This window comes from Hyperoodon ampullatus (assembly GCF_949752795.1).
Source record: "Hyperoodon ampullatus genome assembly, chromosome: 13".
NCBI lineage: Eukaryota > Metazoa > Chordata > Mammalia > Artiodactyla > Ziphiidae > Hyperoodon > Hyperoodon ampullatus.
In genome coordinates, this window is record NC_136926.1 from 46,162,468 (window position 1) to 46,184,641 (window position 22,174).

Consider the following 22,174-nt stretch of genomic DNA (forward strand, 5'->3'; position numbering starts at 1 on the left):
GATGCAATACTTTTTAAATGTATCTTGAATCAAATCTCTTCATCTCATTTCTCTAACTATCAGGACTTTGTCTGGGCTACTACAATCTTTCTCTTGAATCACTTTAATATCCTCCTAATCCTCCTATCCCCCAGTTTCCATCTTTTTCCATTTACAAGTATTAACAAAATAGCAACAAAAGTCTCCTTTTTAAAGGATTAGCCAGATCATGTCATCCTTCCACTCAAATTCCCCTTAGAGTTTGCCATCTGACTCATAGTAATATATGTAGATATTATCATAGTCAAAAATGTACTCCAAATCCCTGCTCCTCAACCCCCCCACCTCACTGAATGAATGTTCTTAACCCCTTTTTTTCTCACATCAGCCACGTTGGCCTCCTTGCTTTTATAGTCAAGTTAAGTAAGCTCCCGCTTCAAAACTTTGAGTTTGCTCTTTTCTCAATTGCATATGCTCCTCCTTCAGAAATGCCCATGGTTTGTACCCTCACCATTTTAGGTCCATGCTCAATGTCACTTTCTCATTGATACCTTCCATGACTTCTCTATTTAAAATAATATCTCTCCCCCTACACTCCTGCCTACCTTTTCCTGCTTTATTCTTTTATCATATCACTTTCTGTGTTTACATATTTCATGTTTCCTATGTTTCTCTTCACTAAAGTGTAAGGTTCATGGAAGTGTGAATTTTTGTTTGTAGTGTCTTCAGTGCCTGGTATAGTAAAAACAAAACAAAACAAAACAAACAAACAAAAACAAAACAAAATAACCAAAAAAAAAAAAACTCAAACAAACAAAAACTCAGGGAATATTTGTTATATGAATGCATGGACTAGGAGATGCTGAGTTTTGCTTTGTTTGGTTTGGTTTGGTTTGACTCTGTTCTCTGTTCACCTAAGTTCCCCTCATCTCTAAATATGATGAATGATTTTATGTGTATAGGTCCAAGTCCCATTATCTCCCTTAATACAGCACTACTGCAATGATCTAGAAGTCTCTTAGCTCCTCGGCCTGTCTCTCAGATATTCCATGACTAGAAAGTATATAAAACTGAAAGGTCAACCACACAGTGCTCATTTTGTTTTCCCTTTATTTCTCCAATACACTTAAACCATCTACAGAACACTTCATTAAAGAACTGTATATCACAGAATGAAATGTGTCCCCTGCCATCCCCTCTTCTTCCTTCACTATTGTTTCTTCAGAGTCATAGTCTACGAATATTTTTTTAAACTGGAGACGGTGGACAGTGGTACTATGCCTGTCATAAAAACACAGACCCAATATTGTCCTGCAATGATCTGTAAACCTTAGCGTGCAACTGAAGCAGCCTATGTCTCTATTAAAGATGTATGTCTTGAAGCCACACAACACATAAGATTCAGAAGGTCTCTATAATGTTCGTGAACCTGAATTGTAACAAATACTTCCAAGTAATTTTGATGTTAAGAGATTTACTGGTATATAATTATAGTAAGAGGAGATTTAACAGCAAGTTTCAAAAGTATAAGGGACAATTTCCTACCCTCTAAACGCATTATTGCTCATTTTTTTTTAATCCTTTGGGTTTATGGTTGATATAATTCCTCCCAAATTCAAATAATAATTTCCTTCAGGCTTAGCTTTTCGCAGTGGTAGTGTTATTAATGTTCATTTTATTACATGTGTGCTTATTTGTATGTGAGAACTTCCACATACATGAGTACAGTTTTGTATATGCATGTGCAAGCATATATACGTTTGTTTGCCTGTCTACGTGTGTATATGAGTCTGTGTGTGCTTTGTATTTAGAAGTATTTTCATGAATATTTGGAAAATAATGCTAAAGATGCTCTTTTAATTTCAGTGCCCAAATATTTTTAATGAAAATGATATAGTACATCCAGAAATAAATCTAATATACACAAGCATCTAATCTGGTTTTAAATGAAGCTGGGTAGACTATAATTTAGCTTTTTAGCATTTTCTTAATGACATAAAAGATATTCCTCTTTCCTATAGGCACCAATATAAAATAAAGCCCCAAATATGCTATTTTCAAAAATTGATTTTAACAAAAATATCCCCAATGAAATCATGTTAGGTTTAAAGATTGGAAAATATAAAAAAAACAAAGGTATTCTGTATTAGATAGGTTGTTCAAAATGACTTGGCTGTTTAAATGACATTACAAATTGAAGCTAATTGACACTTAGAAAATGACACTGTATAATCATTAAATATAGTCATAATTTGATTGGTATTTAACCCCAGAATACTGTTTTGTGGGCAATCTGAGGAAGCCTTATAAATTAATTTTAAAAGGGAAGCTGAAGTATATGATGTGGGAAAAAATGTGCAGAATAATAAGGACACAGTTGACCAGTTTGGATTGCTACTTACAATCCTCATCCTCCCTTCTCTTTTTCCAGCACATGCTGAAAGAGCAGGCTGCCAAAGTCTAATGCAGAGTCATTTTCATCTGCTCATTTTATTTCTATTGCCAATTATCCTTAATTATTGAAAACTTTTTTTCAATGTGTAATGGATGCTGAAATGTTAGTATGCTCATTAAAATGAAACTTTAGATAGAGCAATAGATTCTGATAAGCACTGGTTTGTTATAGTTCTGAAATTTCAAGTATTGCCTTACTCTATTAACTTCAAATTCATACTCCATGAAACATTTATTCAGAATTAATAACTATTATTTTTTTTAAGCCAAAGAGCCCTCACAAAATGACTTAAATGATAAAAATGTAAGAATAATTTAAATTGGCATCCGTGAAGGACAATCAGACCTAGAGGGTACAATTTGCCCTCATGTGAAAGCAGAAGACCTTTAGATGGAAGCAAAATCCTTCACATGTTACCACTAAATCCTTTGTTAATGCTCCCTTACTACAGAAGTGTGTCCTGTCCATATTCTAGTAAACTGGGATCAGCTGATAAAAGCTCTGACAAATAATAAATCCATACAAAGAGCATCCTGAAGGTTAAGGATTACATTGTAGATGTGAGCATACATAATTTCCTCCACTTACACTAAAAATCCAACTAAGTATTTCCAGAATTTCCTCTTCCTTATGGCTTCAGGTTAGTATTAGCCAGAAGAGAAATTCTGCATTAGATTTGGAAGGCCAAGTGCATGTGTAATGCACTATGGTGATGGAAAACAATTTTTCTTCTGCCAACCATTCACAGCATCAAGGTAGGAGGTGATGGAAGACAATTTTAGTATGTCCTTGCATGTTCCAGTTGTCATCTCAGGTTCCAGTTTATCTCTGTTCTGCACATTCAGCTTTCCTTCCCAGTTCCCAATCCAGCTGACCTATAATGACTTCAGGCTCAATACTAGATGCAGAAACACCAGCTTGCAGTGAGTGCTCTGCCATTTCCTACAGTTGTGGAAGGTTTGAGCCCACAAAAAATCTTTGATAACGATCAATAGTAGTTTGGCTTCTCTGATCAGTTTGGCTGATTCACGTGCCATCCTCCCTTTCTCTGGAAGCTACAAGAAGAAGATACACCCTACCAGAACAAGAGAGTAAATGTGAGGAAGACATGGAATCCCTAAAATGAGGACCCAATGATAAGGAAGCCCAAAATGTGGATAAGGTGAAATCCCAGAACAACAGCTCTCCAGAAAATCCAGATAGCAAGTAGTACAGATTTGAATATAAGAACGAAAGACTGTAGAAGAAATAATTTCAGTATAAAGGAATCAGGTATCTTATATCATTGAACACATTTAAGTCAGATCAATTAGTAATAAGTACATTTAGAAAATTAAAAAATAAAGTGAAAACAAATGGGCAATAATTAAATCATGTATTTCTCACATGTAAAATACATTCCATCCCAACATCCCCAAAGTCTTATTAACCCATTCCAGCATCAACCACTTTGAAAATCTTATCTAAGAATAATCAACTCAAAAGCAAAATATCCCAAATATCATATAATAAGTCACATAATTCAAGTATGGGTGAGACTCTAAGTATACTTAATCCTGAGGCAAAATTTCTCTCCATTTGCGTACCTATGAAACACAGAAACCTATTGTCATCTCCCTGTGTTCAAATTTCCCTCTTCTTATAAGGACACCGGTCGTATTGGATTAGAGCCTATGCTAATTAACTCATGTTTACTTGAATACATCTGCAAAGACCCTCTTTCCAAATAAAATAATTTATAGGTACTGGGAGTTAAGACTTCAACTTCTTTTTTTTTTTTTTTTTTTTTGTGGGACACATTTCAACCAATAACATTGTTATAGTAAACAAAAACGATTCAACTTAAGATATACCTAGAAAACAAACAAATAAATAAATAAATAAAACTTGATTAGTCCTAAAAAAAAAAGATATACCTAGATTCTAGTACCTTTCTGTTCCCACTTTTCTTCTTGTCTTGGTTTAAATTCCTTCCTGTGTGAAGTGCAGTAGGTGCTCTCTAAATACCCTCTATTTTATTATTTTATAGATCTCTGTATCAAGAATGACTTAAAAATAAAGATTGTTCTACAGAAACACAGTATAACAAAGATAGTAAAAATAAGTAAACTATGATTCCAACTCTATAACATATTTTGACCTAATCATGTGGTTTTCCCTCAATATATATAAAGTTTTTCTATTTGTTATTTCACTACCAAAATAAAATCTTTAGGAAATGAGATCTATAAGCACCTCTCCAATTTGAATTAAACATAGGTCATTTGCAGAATGCCCACCACCTCTTCTGGGAGGTGGTGGGCATTCAGCAAATCAACCAAGACAACAGATGATACGTCTGTATAAAAATTCATTTTTAAGTTAAAAACAGAATAAGTTGATTTATTTGGTTACTCTTTGATTTCACAGGACCTTTAAAGATGTTGAATTGACCAATGACTGATATGTTTACCTTATTTCCAGAAGCACTAATCCCCCAAAGAAAATAAAACATAGTTTTGTAGGTTGGAAGTGGGAAGGTAGAAATCAATTTCCCTCTCTTAAACATTAGGTTTTAAATTTTTCAGAATTTAATTTATAAATTCACCTGCCATACATGAAGCTCACTTTTGAGAAAGCCAAGTATTATATCTTCATTTTTACTCACCACCTTTATCTAGTTCTTTTCTTTCTTTTCATGCGCTTTTCTTTCAGCACCTCCAAGTGTCTTCAGACACTTACTGCTCAGCCTTATGTCCTGCTGAGCTAAAACTTTACCCCAAGTTTATCTCTGCCTGCATTCCCTACACCCAACAAGATCAAATTTCACAGTATTTCGTCTTCCATCCTCTTCATGATGCTGAAATTTTCCAGTTGACAAGCTTAAGCCTCTCCAAAAAGCCAGATCTCTCAGTAATAGCTTCCTTTTTGCCTTCACTCCTTTTTTTTTTTTTCATTGTGAGCGTGTACACAAAGGCTTAGTAAATTAAATCAATCATTTAATAAACTTTGTTCTGGTAACTATTATTTGCTAGCACTGTCCTAAGTGATTGTAATGTCAGAAATTCATTTTTATAGCACTTATAAATGCTAACAAATGCACAAAAATGAATACCTCTTTCATTTCACATTTTATTCTTTTCTTATTCTTTATTAAATATTTCTCATTCTAGAAAGTAATTAAGCTTTGCCTTTTTCAAATGATCTTCTATTTCAGACTGGTATTTTACAACACTCCCTTTTTAATAATTAGTCAAAGTTTTTCTGATTTTAGAAGATTTATAAATAAGAGTATGATATGAGAAATTTCAGTTGAAATATTTCACCAAAATCTAAAACCAAATAATGCAATTTTAGTGCTTTAGCAATTTTTATTTGATATCTAACTGGAAAATATGAAATTAATACTGATTTTAAGTAGCACACTGTCAAAGGGTTATTTAAGGAGATAGATGTCCCAAGAGAGACTGTTCTTAGAGTAATTTTAGCCTCACCTTGAAAAGACCAGAAAACTACATTTTTCCCCAGGGTATTTAAATATCACGTTTTTATATTCAAAAGGTTCTGATAAGGAATAAATAAACATTCAGAATTTCAGTTTTTTAAAGGAGTGTTCTACTAAACCTTGTGACATGATTAGCAATAAAAATTCAATCTTCTTCACGTTTAAAAACCCCAAAATGGTTTAAGTGTTTTAAATTTAATCTCTGTATAAATTCTTTCCAGTCTCAGGTCACTTAGTATAACATATGGAGATTGGGTCACAGTGTTGTTGTCCCTGTTAATCAAGAGTAGATGAAAATATTAATATCTGAGTGGCAGAAAGCTGATAATTTTTTACAAAATGGTTAGGAAATGATGGTTAAATTTATAAATTATAAACTAAATCTTCACTTGTATTCAAAATTACATCTCTTATTTTTTTCATAATTCTTTCAATGACTTCAGAAAACTCCTTTTACTGTTTGTAGATATTCTATTTACTGATCAAGTAATTGAAAAGATTAGGCATAGCTACTCTCCAGATTGTATAGATTGTTGTGATGATGTCAGACATAGAGCCTATAGTTATATTTCCACATTTACTGAGACATACACACAATTATTGTATAAATCAGATTTTTTTCATTTTGAACACTTGATATATGTTTATTAAACATATCAATTCCTTTTTCTAAGATCAACTATTTTTATATTGTTTTATAGCTAGTTCTATGAATATGTTCTTCTAGTTCCACAATTTTCAGTTTCAAACAATCATACTTGGCCTTGTACTCCTTATTTTCTACTATTCAATGCTAGTGTTTATTTGAAACCAGACTCATTGAGCATCTTGAACTCTTTAATTTGAACTCTTTGATCATTTATCTATACAAAAAACGCTTATTAAACACTCTGAAACCAGCAATTTGCTCATTTCTTAGAAAATGTAAAATATATGAAAAGATTACAATTGGCTTAAGTACTTATATCTTGCTTATAAAATCAGTTTTTGCTTGAAAATTTCTGATTTGAAATATGACATCAGAAGTAGACATAACTGTATAATTATCTTAAAGATCAGCATACAAATGGCATATGAAGGTTTGAAAAAATTATGTTAATAAAATTAGCAAGAACAATGATGCCTGTAAATGTTTGTTCTTTTTTTTTCTAAGGAAATAATACATTTCAAAATGGAAAGTAAAAGACAATGAGAATAGTGGAAGATGAACAGAAAATTTTCCTCTGTGGGGCATGATTTTAAAGAATAGTAGGGTAGGGACTTCCCTGGTGATTCAGTGGTAAAGAATCCACCTTCCAATGCAGGGGACGTGGGTTCGATCCCTGGTTGGGGAACTAAGATCCCGCGTGCGGCAGGGCAACAAAGCCCACGCGCCACAACAACTGAGCTCGTGCGCTTCAACAAGAGAGCCCACATGCCGCAAACTACAGAGCCTGGAGCCCGCACCACAACTAGAGAAAAAAAAACCTGCACCCCACAACTAGAGAGAAGCCCACATGCCGCAACAAAGACCCGACGCAGCCAAATAAATAAATAAATATTTTTAAAAAACAGTAAAGGGTAAAAGGATAATGTAGTGATGAATTATTTTATTTTATTTGTTTTTTGTGGTATGCGGGCCTCTCACTGCTGTGGCCTCTCCCGCCGTGGAGCACAGGCTCCGGACGCGCAGGCTCAGCGGCCATGGCTCACGGGCCCAGCCGCTCCGCGGCATGCGGGATCCTCCCGGACCGGGGCACGAACCCGTGTCCCCTGCACCGGCAGGCGGACCCCCAACCACTGCGCCACCAGGGAAGCCCTGTAGTGATGAATTAATTGCAGTAGAGTGACAGAGCTAAGCTATAAAGAACTTTGAATAATCAAATGAATCACTTGGACATAGTCTACTTTTTGAAGGGCAGACAATACCTTTATTTATCTGTCATCTACTTATTTGATTCTGTTCTTTATTTACATAAAAATATATAAATATTTAATGTAAAATTTTTTGCCAAAATACATAGAAATAATGAATGGACTTGGTGAAATCAATGAAAAATAGGATAAATGCATGACTGATTAACATTCAAAATTAAACAAAAGATAAATTGAAGACATACTTGATGTTATAGGTCAGGAGACAGCAAACTTTTTCTATAAAAGGTCAAATAGTAAATATTTTAGCCTTTAAGGGGCATTCTCTGCCTTTGTTAGTCAACTCTGTCATTGTAGCATGAATACAGCCAGAGACAATATGTAAATGAATCAGTATAACTGTATTCTATGAAACTTGATAAGAAAAAAAAAAAGTGGCAAGTAGGATTTGGCCTGCGGACCATAGTTTGCAGAACTGTATTTGTTGTAAAAGTAAAAGATCATGCATTTTTGGAACACCAATGTTCATTAAGCACAATGAGAACAGAAGCTACTCCAGATATTTCTACTTTACAAGGGTTTAGTAGTTCTTACAGATATCAGTGGCAATTTATCAAGCTCCAAAACATTTAAGTTGAATGTGACTGAAATTTTACCCATTAAACAATGATTAAATTAGAAGAATCATGAACTGGTCTGGAAATAGGAGTTTACTCAGAAAATGATCTAATCTTTCTATGGATTGGGTAAGAAGATATGGATGGAACAGTATGCTATTTCCCATGCCAGTGTGCTGAGATGGCATTCTAGTTAAACGGACCAGGTCTCCTGTGATTGAGCAACTATCTGGTGATAAAACCATGTTAAAGTTAATAAATATTCTTCAAGTACAAGAATGTGGAAAAATATAAAACTTGAAATTTTAAATCTTTAAATTAGGTACAGCTCCATTTAGTGATATGTTTTAAGTATAAGTTCAAAACTAAACTCAAAAGAAAGTGATGTGAGTCAATGATCTATTGCTACAATTATGATCAGTAAATCATCGCAAGCTCAGTGCCTCAAATCAATATGTATTCATTTAGTTCACAAGTTTGTAGTTTGACAATTTAGTCTGGGCTAATCTAGACTTACTCATATGTCTGATGACCAGCTACAGATTGGCCTCATGTTGGATGACTGGGTAGATTTGTCTCCCTCATTTACCTCATTTAACAGGCTATTACTGGAATGTTCTCATGGTAAAGGCAGAGGAACACGAAAACAAGGAGAAAGGCAAAGTTACATGACAAGTGACATGGATGTAGGAAAGGGTAAAGAATTAAGGCCTTTGATACAATTGCTTTATCCATTTAGTATATTTCCATAGGTAGATGCATACTTTTCAATTTCTGCAAACATGATTGTCGAAGCACAGTGAGTAGCTTCAACTTCTAGGAGTCAATCTCTGAAATAATACTAAAATAATAAATTTCCTGCCTGAACTGCAGGCTTACTATAAGAATAAATTCAAAGTAATGAAATGATTTAGGATGAAAGTGATAATTATAAGTGATCTCTAGGTATAAAGGAAATGCATTTCAGGGTTAAGCATTCAATTTGATATTTTAAAGCAAACTTGTATTTTTCGTTTAGAATAAGTATACTTTGGAGATCCAACTATCTCAGTATTTGTTCTGGTACTCTTAATACACCCACTAAATTATTTCCTATTAAAAGGTTTTGCATGTTATCAGTTCATTGGTGACTTTCTGATTGAAGACAAACATGCTAATGATGTTTTAATAATTCTATTCATTAGCTTATATACAGAAAAATCTATGATTCCTTTTTTTTTCTTGAAGTGAGGATAAGATTACAATTTAATTTTGTGTTTTATCCATCATCATCTTGGTTTAAGGTTCATTGTTAATGTTAAAGAAAGTCAAGAAGGAAACTGGTGGTATGTTTGAACGCTGTTAGAAAAATCAGCACACAGTGTGCCATATGCAGTCACATTTATATTTGATATGTTATGGTGACAGCTAGAACAATCCGGTTTTGTCTGTAAAGTTAGCACATATGATTAAAGCACACGTGGGATAAATTTTCATGATGCTGCATGGGGTTTTAGACTTGCATCTGCTATTAAAGTCATTAGAAGTGGAATTGCTAAAGCCTTTCATTACTCTTTGACAGTTTACTCCATATGAAGCATATAAAAGAAGCAACACACTGTTACTATTTTCTTTTTCAATTAAATAGTTTGTACGTGGGTTACATTTCAGCCTTGAAGATGACAGATCCTATTCTTACAGGTTAACAGCATTCCAATTTGACTCATTATACAAAAACAAGCACATATACACTCTGCAGATTCAAAATTATATGCCTTCAGAAATAAAACTTCTTTTTTATGTAAATATCCAATTTATAGATAGTCATTCAAGAATTCCAAACAACTTCCAATGCTTCCACTAGAATCAGAAGCACTTAACATTTGAATTCAAATTATGTTCTTTATAGACTTTGTTTTAAAAATCCGTGTAGATAAAATTTTAACTGAGTAATAGAATATTTAACAATGAAATTGCTTTTCTCATTCTAATGTTAATAGTAATTGGGCATATTACATTCTTTTCAGGGTCTAAATTATATCCTGAGAATCCATGTGCTATATTGGTTTAGTAAGGTATCAGTTATTTCATTAACCTTATGTTTTGTTACATTATTTAGAATCTGACAGAGCTGCACTCCAGTCTCTATCTGCTTGATCTCAACCATTTGAAGCTTCGGTTTGCTCATCAGTGAAATGGCAATCTCATTGGTTAGTGTGAGAATTAAAGCAACAGATATACAAACACTTCACTTTATGTCTATCACAGAACTAGCCCTCAATGCATAGTGATTAATATTAATATTTTTGTTAAGTATAATTTACTGTTATTATCATATGTTAATTCTAAAATTCATGTAACCCCTGGTCCCCTGAAATTTGAAGGACCTTATTGATACTGAGATGAGGAGGACAAAAGAAGGAACTGTGGGAGAGATGTCTTCCTGGATTATACTACAACTTGTTCCATGTGACCTAAACCACAGGAGTAATTAAATAAGTTTAGGGAATTTGCAAAAACTGATGTTGTGTGTCAATATGATGCTTTAGCAGAATTTAAGACGTGAAGAGCTTTTTCTAAGTGGTTTAGATAATATGCCCATACAAAGCATAGTAGGGAAGTTGTTACATTTCAGAATAAACTTTGGGTAATTTTAGCAATGAAAGAACAATTTAGATAAAGCAAGTAATCCATTAGGGCCATAAGGCTCAGTATCATCTGAAGTGTCTGGTTTAAACCCCTATGCAATGTGCCTCTTTTATAATCTGGCTCTTAGATACCTCTCTAGCCTCATCTTTGGCTGAGTCTCCATTCACTATGCAAGTAATTCAGTTGCTATCCTGCTTGTGTATAGTCATTTATCTTTCTAAAATGACCATTTTCTGTGATTTTTTTTTCCTAGCAAAGAAAGGTGATTCTTAAAATCTCAGCCCAAATCTCATCTCCTTTTTAAGTATTTTTCTGATCATAATGCAAGAAATAGTAACCACTACTTCCTTATATCTCTCCATTTTGACCCAGAACTATCAAAGCACCTGAAACATTTTTCACACATAATTATTTATAAATCTGTCTCCAGTTTGAATTCAGCTTCTCTGAGATAATGGTTTTTGCTGTAATTTGCATGTTAACTTTCAAGGTGAAAAAATAAATTTCATTAATGAATGATGATTTCCCAATTAATGTCTTCCTAATTTCATGACTGAGGGATAGTTCAGCTGAAAGTGTTATTAGCTGCAGTTGTCTAAGAGGTATGAGGAACACAGTCAAATTACCATAACCTGACCAGGTCGTTTAGGTTGAGAGCATTCAACAAGGCATAGTACTGATTACAAATAAAGTAGTGTACCATAAAGATAACAAGCGCAGCTTTGATTGTCATATAGCAGTGCTGTTCTAAGGTGTTAAGATAAGGCATAAATCATGTTTAATAATTATTAATTTAATTGAATTAAACACTGGAACATTCGTTTGTCTCAATGAGATCAGGGGAGGTCAGATCCCTGGACTGTATTGTAGACACGTTGTTGGCATTTAATTTATTTCAACTATATTTACTTATCATACACTCCATGCCAAGCAACTAGTGCTCTGTAATCATGAACTTTGCTCCCTGAAGAAAGAGTTCCATCCCATATAAAAATATACCATAAGGAGAAAGGGTCATACCAATTATCTTTCACCTTCAACCTTTTTTTTCTTTAAATCAGTTTTATTGATGTATTCACAAGCAAAATATTTCAAGTATATAGAATGTACAATTCAGTAAGTGTTGACAATTGTATACACCCATGAAGTCATCGCCATAATAAAATAATGAACATTTCTATTACCTCCAAAAGCTTCAATATACTCTGTTAGTAATCCTGTCCTCCTGCCTTTCATTCCCCCATTTTACTCAGTGATTATTGGACTTTTGGCACTACGGATAAGTTTGCATTTTCTTGAGTTTTTTATGAATGCGATCATATTTTATGAGATCATTTTCACTCTTTCACTCAGCATAATTATCATGAGATTCATCCAAGTTTGGGTGGGATAAAAATGTTATAAAACTTACAACATATTGCAATTTTTTGATTAAATAATCAAACATTTGGAAAAAGATTTGAATAATAAGAAAAATTATGTATTTGTCAATTAGTAACATTTGGGGATTCTTTATGCCTTTGTGCAGATCCAAATTTCTATCATGTGCCATTTTTATTCTGCTCAAAGAAGTTCCTTTAATATGTCTTATAATGTGAGACTTCTGGTGAAGAATTCTTTCAAAGTTTGTGTAACTAAAAAATAAAAGTCTTTATTTTGTTCCTATATTTAAAATATATGTTAGCTGAGTATAGAATTCTCTGTTCACATCTTCTTTTCTGTCAGAACTTTTATCATATTTGGAATTCTCTGTGTAGCTCTCTCTTCTGTAGTTTTCTATCCTTCAAACTCTAGATGGCTTTGTTCCGCAGATTTTCAGCTCTGTTTTATCAGTTTAGGAGTCTGCTTGGCTCTACATGAATTCCCTCTCACTATACCAAAACCTGTAAATACTCTCAAGGCAGTCATCTAGAGCAGTCATAGGACTCATCTCATTTCTCGCATATTATTGTCCCTTACTGCCTGATGCCCAGTGTGTTGAAGACCATTGTTTCAAATATTGTGTATGTGTGTTTTGGTTGTTTAAGTGTTTCGGGGTGGATAAATTTAATCCTTTTTATTCTAGCTTGCCTGGAAGAGGAAGTCCAATCATAAATGTTAAACTAGCTCATCACATGTATACTCAAATTTGATAAGACCAGTTGCAGACATATCAGTTCTGTCGTCAATAATTATTCAAATATAACTGTTTTTATGCAAACCTTGACTTTACCTCTGATTTCTCACTTTAGTACTTACTTTTAGAATGATTGACTAATTTTCTTTTTTCTGCCTTGACAATCTAAATACCCTTAAACTTTGTTTAAAATAAGCTCACCAGCTCTTTCCACTCCTGTCTACCTCAGATATTTTGCCCCACTGGACACTTCTCTGCTTATATAGTACCCTAAATATCTCCCCTGATTTCTCTGAAGAATGTTAGCACATGTCCGTTCCATTATTCTCATTTTACAGATAAAGAGAGAGAGATAGAGAGGAAAAAACAACTCAGAACCAATGGCTGGTTCATTCTACTCTACAAAGACACTAGGTTTAAGGGATAATTGTTTTAATTTATTTGTCTTGTTGCTGCTTTTTTATAATTACACCATGCTCAGTTTCCATTTGATAAGACACAGCTCAAAGACTTTTGATTCTCTTGTCAAATGCTAGGCTCACAAAATCCAAAGTGACAAAGAATTTGTCATGATGCATTAAATATATTAAATGGAGAAGATTCAAACATTCAAAGATAGAATCGATGTTCATCTTCAGTTGCTCATTTCTTATGTGCATAATCATTCACAAAATAGAATTTCAGATAGGTATAAGATGATATTGATATTATGTTAGCTTCTGAGTCAGGATCTTGAGGTACCTAAATTTTTTTTAGGTTCTGAGTACTAATGTTGCTCTTTGGACAAGAGCTATGCCTATACCAAAATTCAACAGAGAAAGTTAATTAAGGGAAAACATTGTTTATTACAAACCTACTATAACCCTGGTATATTTCTATATAGTTTACATATTATTTCATTTGCATGGGAAACAGTAAATAGTTCTCATATTTTACTGGTATGAGTAAATAGTTCTCATATTTTAATGGTGAGAAGATTTAGAACCATTATGTATTCAACAAATACTTACTGAATGCCTACCAAATTCAAGAAACTGTGTCTGGCATTAGAAAATTTAGGTAACCTAATAGAATTTGCATGATGCATAAGTAATTCCTGAATTTGAACCCACATTTAACTTTTTGTGTAAAGGGCCACATCATAAATGCTTTAATCTTTGTGGGCAATGGAGTATCTCACAACTACTTACCTCTGCCATTGTGACACGAAAGCAGCCAGAGACAGTATGTAACAAAATGAGTTGACCATTTTCCAATAAAACTTTTTTTAAACAAAACAAAAACAGGTAAAGGGCTGGATTTGTCCCATAAGGCATTGCTTGCAAAGCTGTGTACTTGACTAAACTGAAACAGTAATTTTTAAATGGATTCAAGGGACAGAACAACACACGTAAATGTTTGAGACCATCCACACTAAGAATATTATAAATAATTAAATGGGCTTTGTTTTGTAGAGTTTATAAGAGCCAGTGAATAGTGTTTTAAGTTAAAACCCTTTTCTCATAAAACTACTATTTTTCTCTGAATTTCATTTTAAAAACATTTATTTTGATATAGTTATCATCCTACACAGCCTAATGAAAACGTGAGTAATATATACAGATAGAGTTAGATTTATACACATAGATATAGACTGATAGAGATAGATATGGATATAGATAGATAAATTTCCTAGACAAGAACCCAATTCAGAGATGACAGGAGAAAATTATACAGTTCCAAGGATTGCTTTAGAAACAGATAAAATCAAAAAAAAAAAAAAAAAAAAAAGTTCCTGATTGCTGTATCTTGCCCCTAGCCTGACTTTTTCATTTCCATTTGTGTTTGAAAATTCCAAAAATGATTTGAGAAAAAGGTTCAGTATTATGGAAGGTTTTAATTTCCCTAAATTAATTCTAAATGAAAGTCTACCTCCCAGATTTTGTTATATGTTTCTTTAACTCCACTACATTTGTAAGATTAAAGTGTTTTATTAACATGGTTTCTTTTAAAAATTATTGAAGCTAAATCTCTTGGTCAAAACCTCACAGAAATGTCAAATTATGTATTCATTCTTCCTCAAGATTTTGGTGCTGTTATTTGTTTTGACAATCTTTTTCTCTAAGTCTTAATTAGGCATTAAACAGAATATTAGGGCACTGACCTAGTTCTATAAACTATGTAATTCTAACTGGCAGATTTAAGTTGAACTGGCAGAACAAAAGTATATTAGAAAGTAAATAAGGTGAAAAAAACTAAAATGTTGGAAAATTGTCTAGGAATGTATAAAATCTTACTTGGCAATTAAAATTTAGAAAAGAAGATGTTAAAGTAGGTCCTGAAAGTAGACATAATAATATGAAATTTTAAAAAAAGGCATACTTCAATTATGAAGAAGACGTGAACTGGTGTGTAGGCTTGGAAGGGCTGGTATTGAGAAACAGACATATTCATGATATTAGGTAAATCTTACTAACATGCATTTAATAAATTGATGCTTTTTATAAAATTATGACAAAGAACTTATTTAGAACACAGGAATTTAAGACAAATTCCTCAGTTAGAAGGTAAGCCTATGTGAGGGGCTGTATTAATTTCCTATTGCTACTTAAACAAATTACCACAAATGTAGTGTATTAACATATCACAATTTCATTTTCCTACAGTTCTATAGTATAAAAGTCTAACGTAGGTCTCACTGGCTTAAAATCAAGGTGCTGGCACTGATGCGTTCTTTCTGGAGGCTCTAAAGGAAAATCAATTTCAGTGCCCACATTCCTTGGCTCTTGGCCCCCTTTCTCTGTTTTCAAAGCCAGCAACATTACATCTCTCTGGTATTTCTTCCATAGTCACATTTCCCTCTGACTCTCGACTGTTCTCTTTCACTTTTTTTTTTTTGCGGTACGCGGGCCTCTCACTGTTGTGATCTCTCCTGTTGCGGAGCACAGGCTCCGGACGCGCAGGCTCAGCGGCCATGGCTCACGGGCCCAGCTGCTCCGCGGCATGTGGGATCTTCCCGGACCGGGGCACGAACCCGTGTCCCCTGCATCGGCAGGCGGACTCTCAACCACTGCGCTACCAGGAAAGCCCGTTCTCTTTCACTTTTAATGACCCTGTGATTACACTGGGACTGCCTGAAAGTCTATGATAATCTCTTTATTTTAAGGTCAGGTGATATATTCCATCTGACAAATGGAATATTTCCTGCCATATAAGTAAACAAAGGAAGTCACAATTATCAGCAATTGCAGCCACCACCAATGGTGAGCTGTTGAGCCCTGAGGGAACTCAGGAAGGAAAAGAAAAAGAACACCTGCCATCTAGCAGTCATCAGACTGCAGCCAATCCCTAAGGTGAACTCTGAGAAAATCCAGGATGTGAAAACATAGGATACTGGCCCCAGATAGCTGTTGTGCATATCAAAGGAATGATTTCCTTTGATATCAAAGGAAGACTCTTGCATCTTCCCATACATAGAAAAGCGCTAAATTCCTTAACTTGAGATGTCTGGTTTTCTTTAATTCACAATAATCTTTTGACTTTCAGACTACCTGCCCTTTGTTGCAAAACTCCTAAATGTCCCAGCTCCCCTCCTCGTCTCCTTGTAGCAGTTCTCTCAGGGTTTCCTGAGATGCTGCCTCCCGGGCTTGAAATCTTAAAACTTCCACCCAGCCTAATAAAACATAACTCTCCAAAAAAAAGAAGGCTAGGTGATAGTTCCCTTAATTTACATTTGCCTTGTAACATAACATAGTCACAGGTTCAAGGAATTAGGATATAGACATCTTTGGGGGACTAATATACTACCAAAGTGGAGGAGGGAATTGTAAAGGAGCAAGCAGGGTGAGGAGTGGGGTGAAGAATAAAGGTAGTTTCTATTGCCAGAGGACATGGCATTTTAAGAATGAGTTCCACATAAGAAATAGGGGTAAAGGTGGGAAGAGCAGAGATTGGTTGATAAAGCAGAAGAGAAGACCATATAATTGACACAGCTCTTGAGAAGATTTCCAAAGTGGAATCTGGGCATAAATGGAGAAACTGAGTTTTAATGAGAGCAGATAAACTTCATTAATATTATGAAAAAAACAGTGGCATAGAGGGAGTATGGCATAGCAGTTCAGAGCATGGACTGAAACTATGTCACTTTCTGCACTGCTAACATGACTTAGTTTTGCCATCTGTAAAATGGTTCTAAAAATAGTACATATGCCATGGGTTTGTTGTGGAGATTAGATATACCTAGGTCAAGGCATGATGTAGAACCCAAAGTAGGCACAAAGTACTCAACAAATGTTAGCAGTTTTTATTATTGTTTCTCACAAGTAGTAAGTCAAATATACGAGGCTAGTATCATTGAATAATCAGGTGATTCTGAATGTTTATTTGAGCTTAGTTTCCAGGAATGAAAAAAATCTTATCACTATATTTTCTTATTATTTTCTACCATCATTTAGCTATTGAGACATAAATGTTGAATGGGTGGATGGTCTCACAGAGTCTGCATTTTCTTTCCCAAGTGAAATTCTTTCAATGAAATAATTTTCATAATCCTGACAGAGTTAATGTTCTGAGGTCCAATTTGTTTATGCTAAAGACCTGCTCTACATCTATTCATGAATAGTAAGACTGAAATACATAGCATTCCATGCCAGATGCTCTACTATTTGGTCTTAACTTACCTCTTAGGTTATGTGTCTTATTCAGTTCTTGTACCTTCATAATTCCCTGAAGACACACTATCTATTAATACCTTCATGTCTAGATAGATAGATTGATAGATAGATGGATATCCTGATATATATGTAGTTGTTCTATAATAGTACATTGCCAAATTCTATTCTTAATTTGCACTTGAAAGTTAATTTCTCCACAATAGCTTCAACAATCAAAAAGTAAGAATTTCTATGAATCTATAGTGTTTATTTGTGCCTGTAATATTCACTTTCTTATTCTATGTTGTTTATAATTATTCCTCCTTGAATATTGTTTTACTCAGAACAGGAATAATGCCTATATTCCTTTGTATCCCCTACTATGGCTGCCACATGCCTTACACAAAGTAGAGACTAAATGATTTGTCCCTTGAATTGAACATTCAAATTACATAACTATACTGAGGTTAGCTTCTATTTCTTTTCTTTCTTTTTAATGCAATATGCGTTATTAATAATAATTACATTACAAGTGGAAAAAACCCAAAAGTGGTTGTAAAGTTAAAGAATGTGCAGACTGATTATTTTCATAGTTCTGCCAGTCAAATTCCAAGCAAAATAATTGCTTCCCTTGGGTCCCCAGTAACCCAGAGGATATAATTTATATAATAATAATATAATTTAATAATTCAGAAACAACATAAGTGTGTAAATAGTGGCTTGGGTTCACATCCTAAAATTAAAGAGTGCTATATATAATTAGTAACACTGGATAAAATGTATTTTTTTTTTTTTTACAAAATCAATCACAAACTGTTCAAATTATTGCTTTTTAAGCCTGACTGCACCAGATTTTGCTGATGTGTTTTACATATGTCTTTTGTATGTGTACAAGAGTTTACTGGGGAAGGAAATGTGTTTCTCATTTATATACTGTATGGAGAATTTTTAAATGCTTCAAAAATGGATTATTGCCAAAATTTCTCATTGGCTTAGAATTCTCATGAAACTTTTGATGTGAAAGACACTGTAGAGACCATATGGCTCAACCTTCTTCCAACTAAGGAACTGAAGAGAAGGAAAGTAATGATTCTATTGTTCTCCTAGAGAGGAAGGTATCAGACTTCTATTTCTTTCTGAGATTAAGTTTATGAATATTCCTAATACAATTTGTGTAGGTTGGGCCTACATGAGGAAGAATAAATAATTAGGTTATAAGAGAAGGGGAATGCTCAATAATCCAAATCAGCATTTTCAAGAGGGTAAGTTCTTATCTATGTTTGGATAAAATAGTAGCTGAGGAAAAGTGGAGGGTATAGAGCAAAGGAAACACCTCTTACAGTTGATCTGACTTGGGCTTCTATGGTCACGGAAATAAGGGGAAGCATCACTGAAACAGTCTTCCAGCTATCTAAAGGTCTGGGAGAGAATAGGATTCTGCATAAAATGAAGGAACTGTTAATGATGAGGAGATTTCTTTTTTGTTTTCTTTTATGTAGGGTAGCAGCACACTTAACACAGGTTTTAATTTTAAAGCAGAATAGTGCTAGTCCCTATACTTGTCCCATAAAGCAAGAATTTTTGTCTTTCTCTGACTGCCTTATTTCACTTACCATAACATCCTCCTGGTTTATCCATGCTATCACATATAGCAAGATTCCCTTTTTTCTTAGGCTGAATAATACTCCAATGTATGTATATACCACATTTTTTTATCCATTCACCTGTTGATGGACATCTAGGTTATTTGTATATCTTGGCTATTGTGAATAATGCTGCAATGAACATGAGAGTGCAGCTATCACTTCAATATCCTCATTTCGAATAGTCAAAGTCACAGAAGCAGAAGGTAGAAGAATGATAGTAGCCAGGGGCTGGTGGGAGGAGGGTTGTTCAACAGGTATAAAGTTTCAGTTATACAAGAGGAATAAGTTCTAGAGATCTGCTGTACAACACAGTGCCTATAGTCAACAGTACTGCATTGTAAACAGAAACAATTTTTAAGAGAGTAGATCTCAAGTTAAGTGTTCGTGCCATAAAAAACGGTGGGGGGGGGCAGGAGGAAACTTTTAGAAGTTATAGATATGTTGGCTACCTTGCTTGTGGTGATGGTTTCACAGGTGTGCACATATATTCAAACCAGTCAAATTGTATACATTAAGTACATGCAGTTTTGTATATTAATTACACCTCAAAAAAGCTGTTAAAAAATAAAATATAGCAATAATTAATGCTAATGAGATAAAAATAATAAATGCCACTCAGAAGAGAAATTTGAAAATATTGACACAATGTTTTGGGAAAAGAGATAAAGGTAGTAAGAACTTAAAGAATGTTAATGTCTTTGAATTTCAGGTAGAGATTAAATACACCTACCACAACCTCTCCTTAATATGACTCTGTTAGTCTTGATGTTACAATTTTCTAGATAGCACTTGATGTGTTTTTCTTCTAAGTTTAAGAAAAAATATATATTTATTTAATATGATGGAAATATCATCATTTACTACTTTACAAACTTTGATACTTCAATAGCTGGTGAAACACAGATGTGATTTAGTGTCAGAGTAATGGTCTCAAAATTCTAGGAAACTTGACCTCTCTTTTGTAATTAGTTACAGAAAAGCAACCCACTTTCTTATATAATACTAAATATTTCTTTTGATCAATAAAAGAAACACTAAAGCTTCCCAAGGAAGTGCCAAACCAAGATCTTACTGCTGTAAATAATATTAGCCATGGTATACTAAACTTTTTGATTTATATGACTGAAAGTCACTGAAATTTCTCCCATACAATTCATATTTTTAATATGCTCTAAATGCCTCCAAGACATCATGAAACACCTTGAAAATAAATAAGTTATCTTAGCTATATATCTCAGAAAAAATTAAAGTGTTTAAAACTTTTATAATTTCAGGTAATATCTTCTATTATATTCCAATTTTAAAGACAGCTAATATTTTTACTAGCTTTCTGACAATTTAGATAATAAAATATAATTTTGAGCAGAAAATGATAGAAATAGATAAAAGTAATGAGACAGATTCGAGAGAAGCAGAGAAGATGAAAAATGCCACAAAATATTCAGCTTTCTTATTATTAATTATGTAAACTCTAAAACCATGTTATTTGGCCATTTCAAGAATTTATACAAAAAATACATGTTTTAATCACTTATAGAAGAAAATTCCTCGATGAGAATGAACTCAGACTAAAATAAGACTTTTTTTGCAAGTCTTCTGCTTACACTCAATCATTTATCTGAATTTTCATTAGCTGAAAATCAGCATGTTTTAAATTCTAAACAAGGATCCTGACAACAATGATTCTAGAAGAAAATTTACATTTGTGGACAAATGGAATTTGTAATAATGATGGTATTAACACAGAGATTAGATGCTAGAAAACAAGAACAACATTGTGAGATTCTCTGCCTTCGTTCGTAACCAGAAATCAGAGCTGAGTCCCACCTCTGCTACTTAGAAGAGCCTTCACTATCCTCAGCTAGAGTGTCTCCAGCTGCTACCCGGGCTTTGGTGCCTAATGAGTGTGTGGAAGGCTCAAGTGAGACCAACTATATAAAAATCCAGCCCTGGGAATAAACGCTGTCTCTGTCCCTTTGTTTGTTCATTGTTGCTTTTGTTTCATTTCTCCAAAAGATTTATTTATTTATTTTTGAAATAACAATTTCAGGAGAAAAGACATGAAGGAGAGAGGTGTAGAATAGAAAATATATACAAATGTAAGCTGTTTTGCTATTTTTTAAAATAACCATAATAAATTAGTACAGAGAACAAAACAACACAATAAAGGTTCAAAGACAGAAGTGTTCCCTTAGGGAGGGCTGAAGATTTCAGTTTCTGGTATTTGTAATTGAGGCTGCAGTCCTTGTTTCTGGATGAATCACTGGGTGTGTGCTCCACTCCATGCTTTTAACCAGATTTGAACAGAAATGCCTACTTGGCCCAGACAGAAGTGGATGAAGTGCTTGGTTTCAGGTGAGGATCTGGCAAAATTTTTCATATATTATAACTTATACTCAGCACATTAGAAATAAATGTGATTTTATTTAATTTATTTATTAATGTCTCATAAATCTAGTATACTACCTTATAGCAGGCAATGAAAAGTTAGTTATTTCTCCCATTTGAGTAGATATATACATATAACATTTTGTTATTATGACATTCAGTAACCCCTTATATGAGTACAGAAGTAGAAAGTTTGACAAGTAAAAGATGTCTTACTAAGCATTCTATTACTTTTTATATTATTATTAAACATAACTTTCTGTTGCCTATGTTTTCAAAAAACGTAAACATTAATTTAAAAGTAAGTAGTTGTTCTCCAAAAATGACCAAAAAACCTTGATTCTATTCATGTTTATTGAAGTTATAAAAAATATTG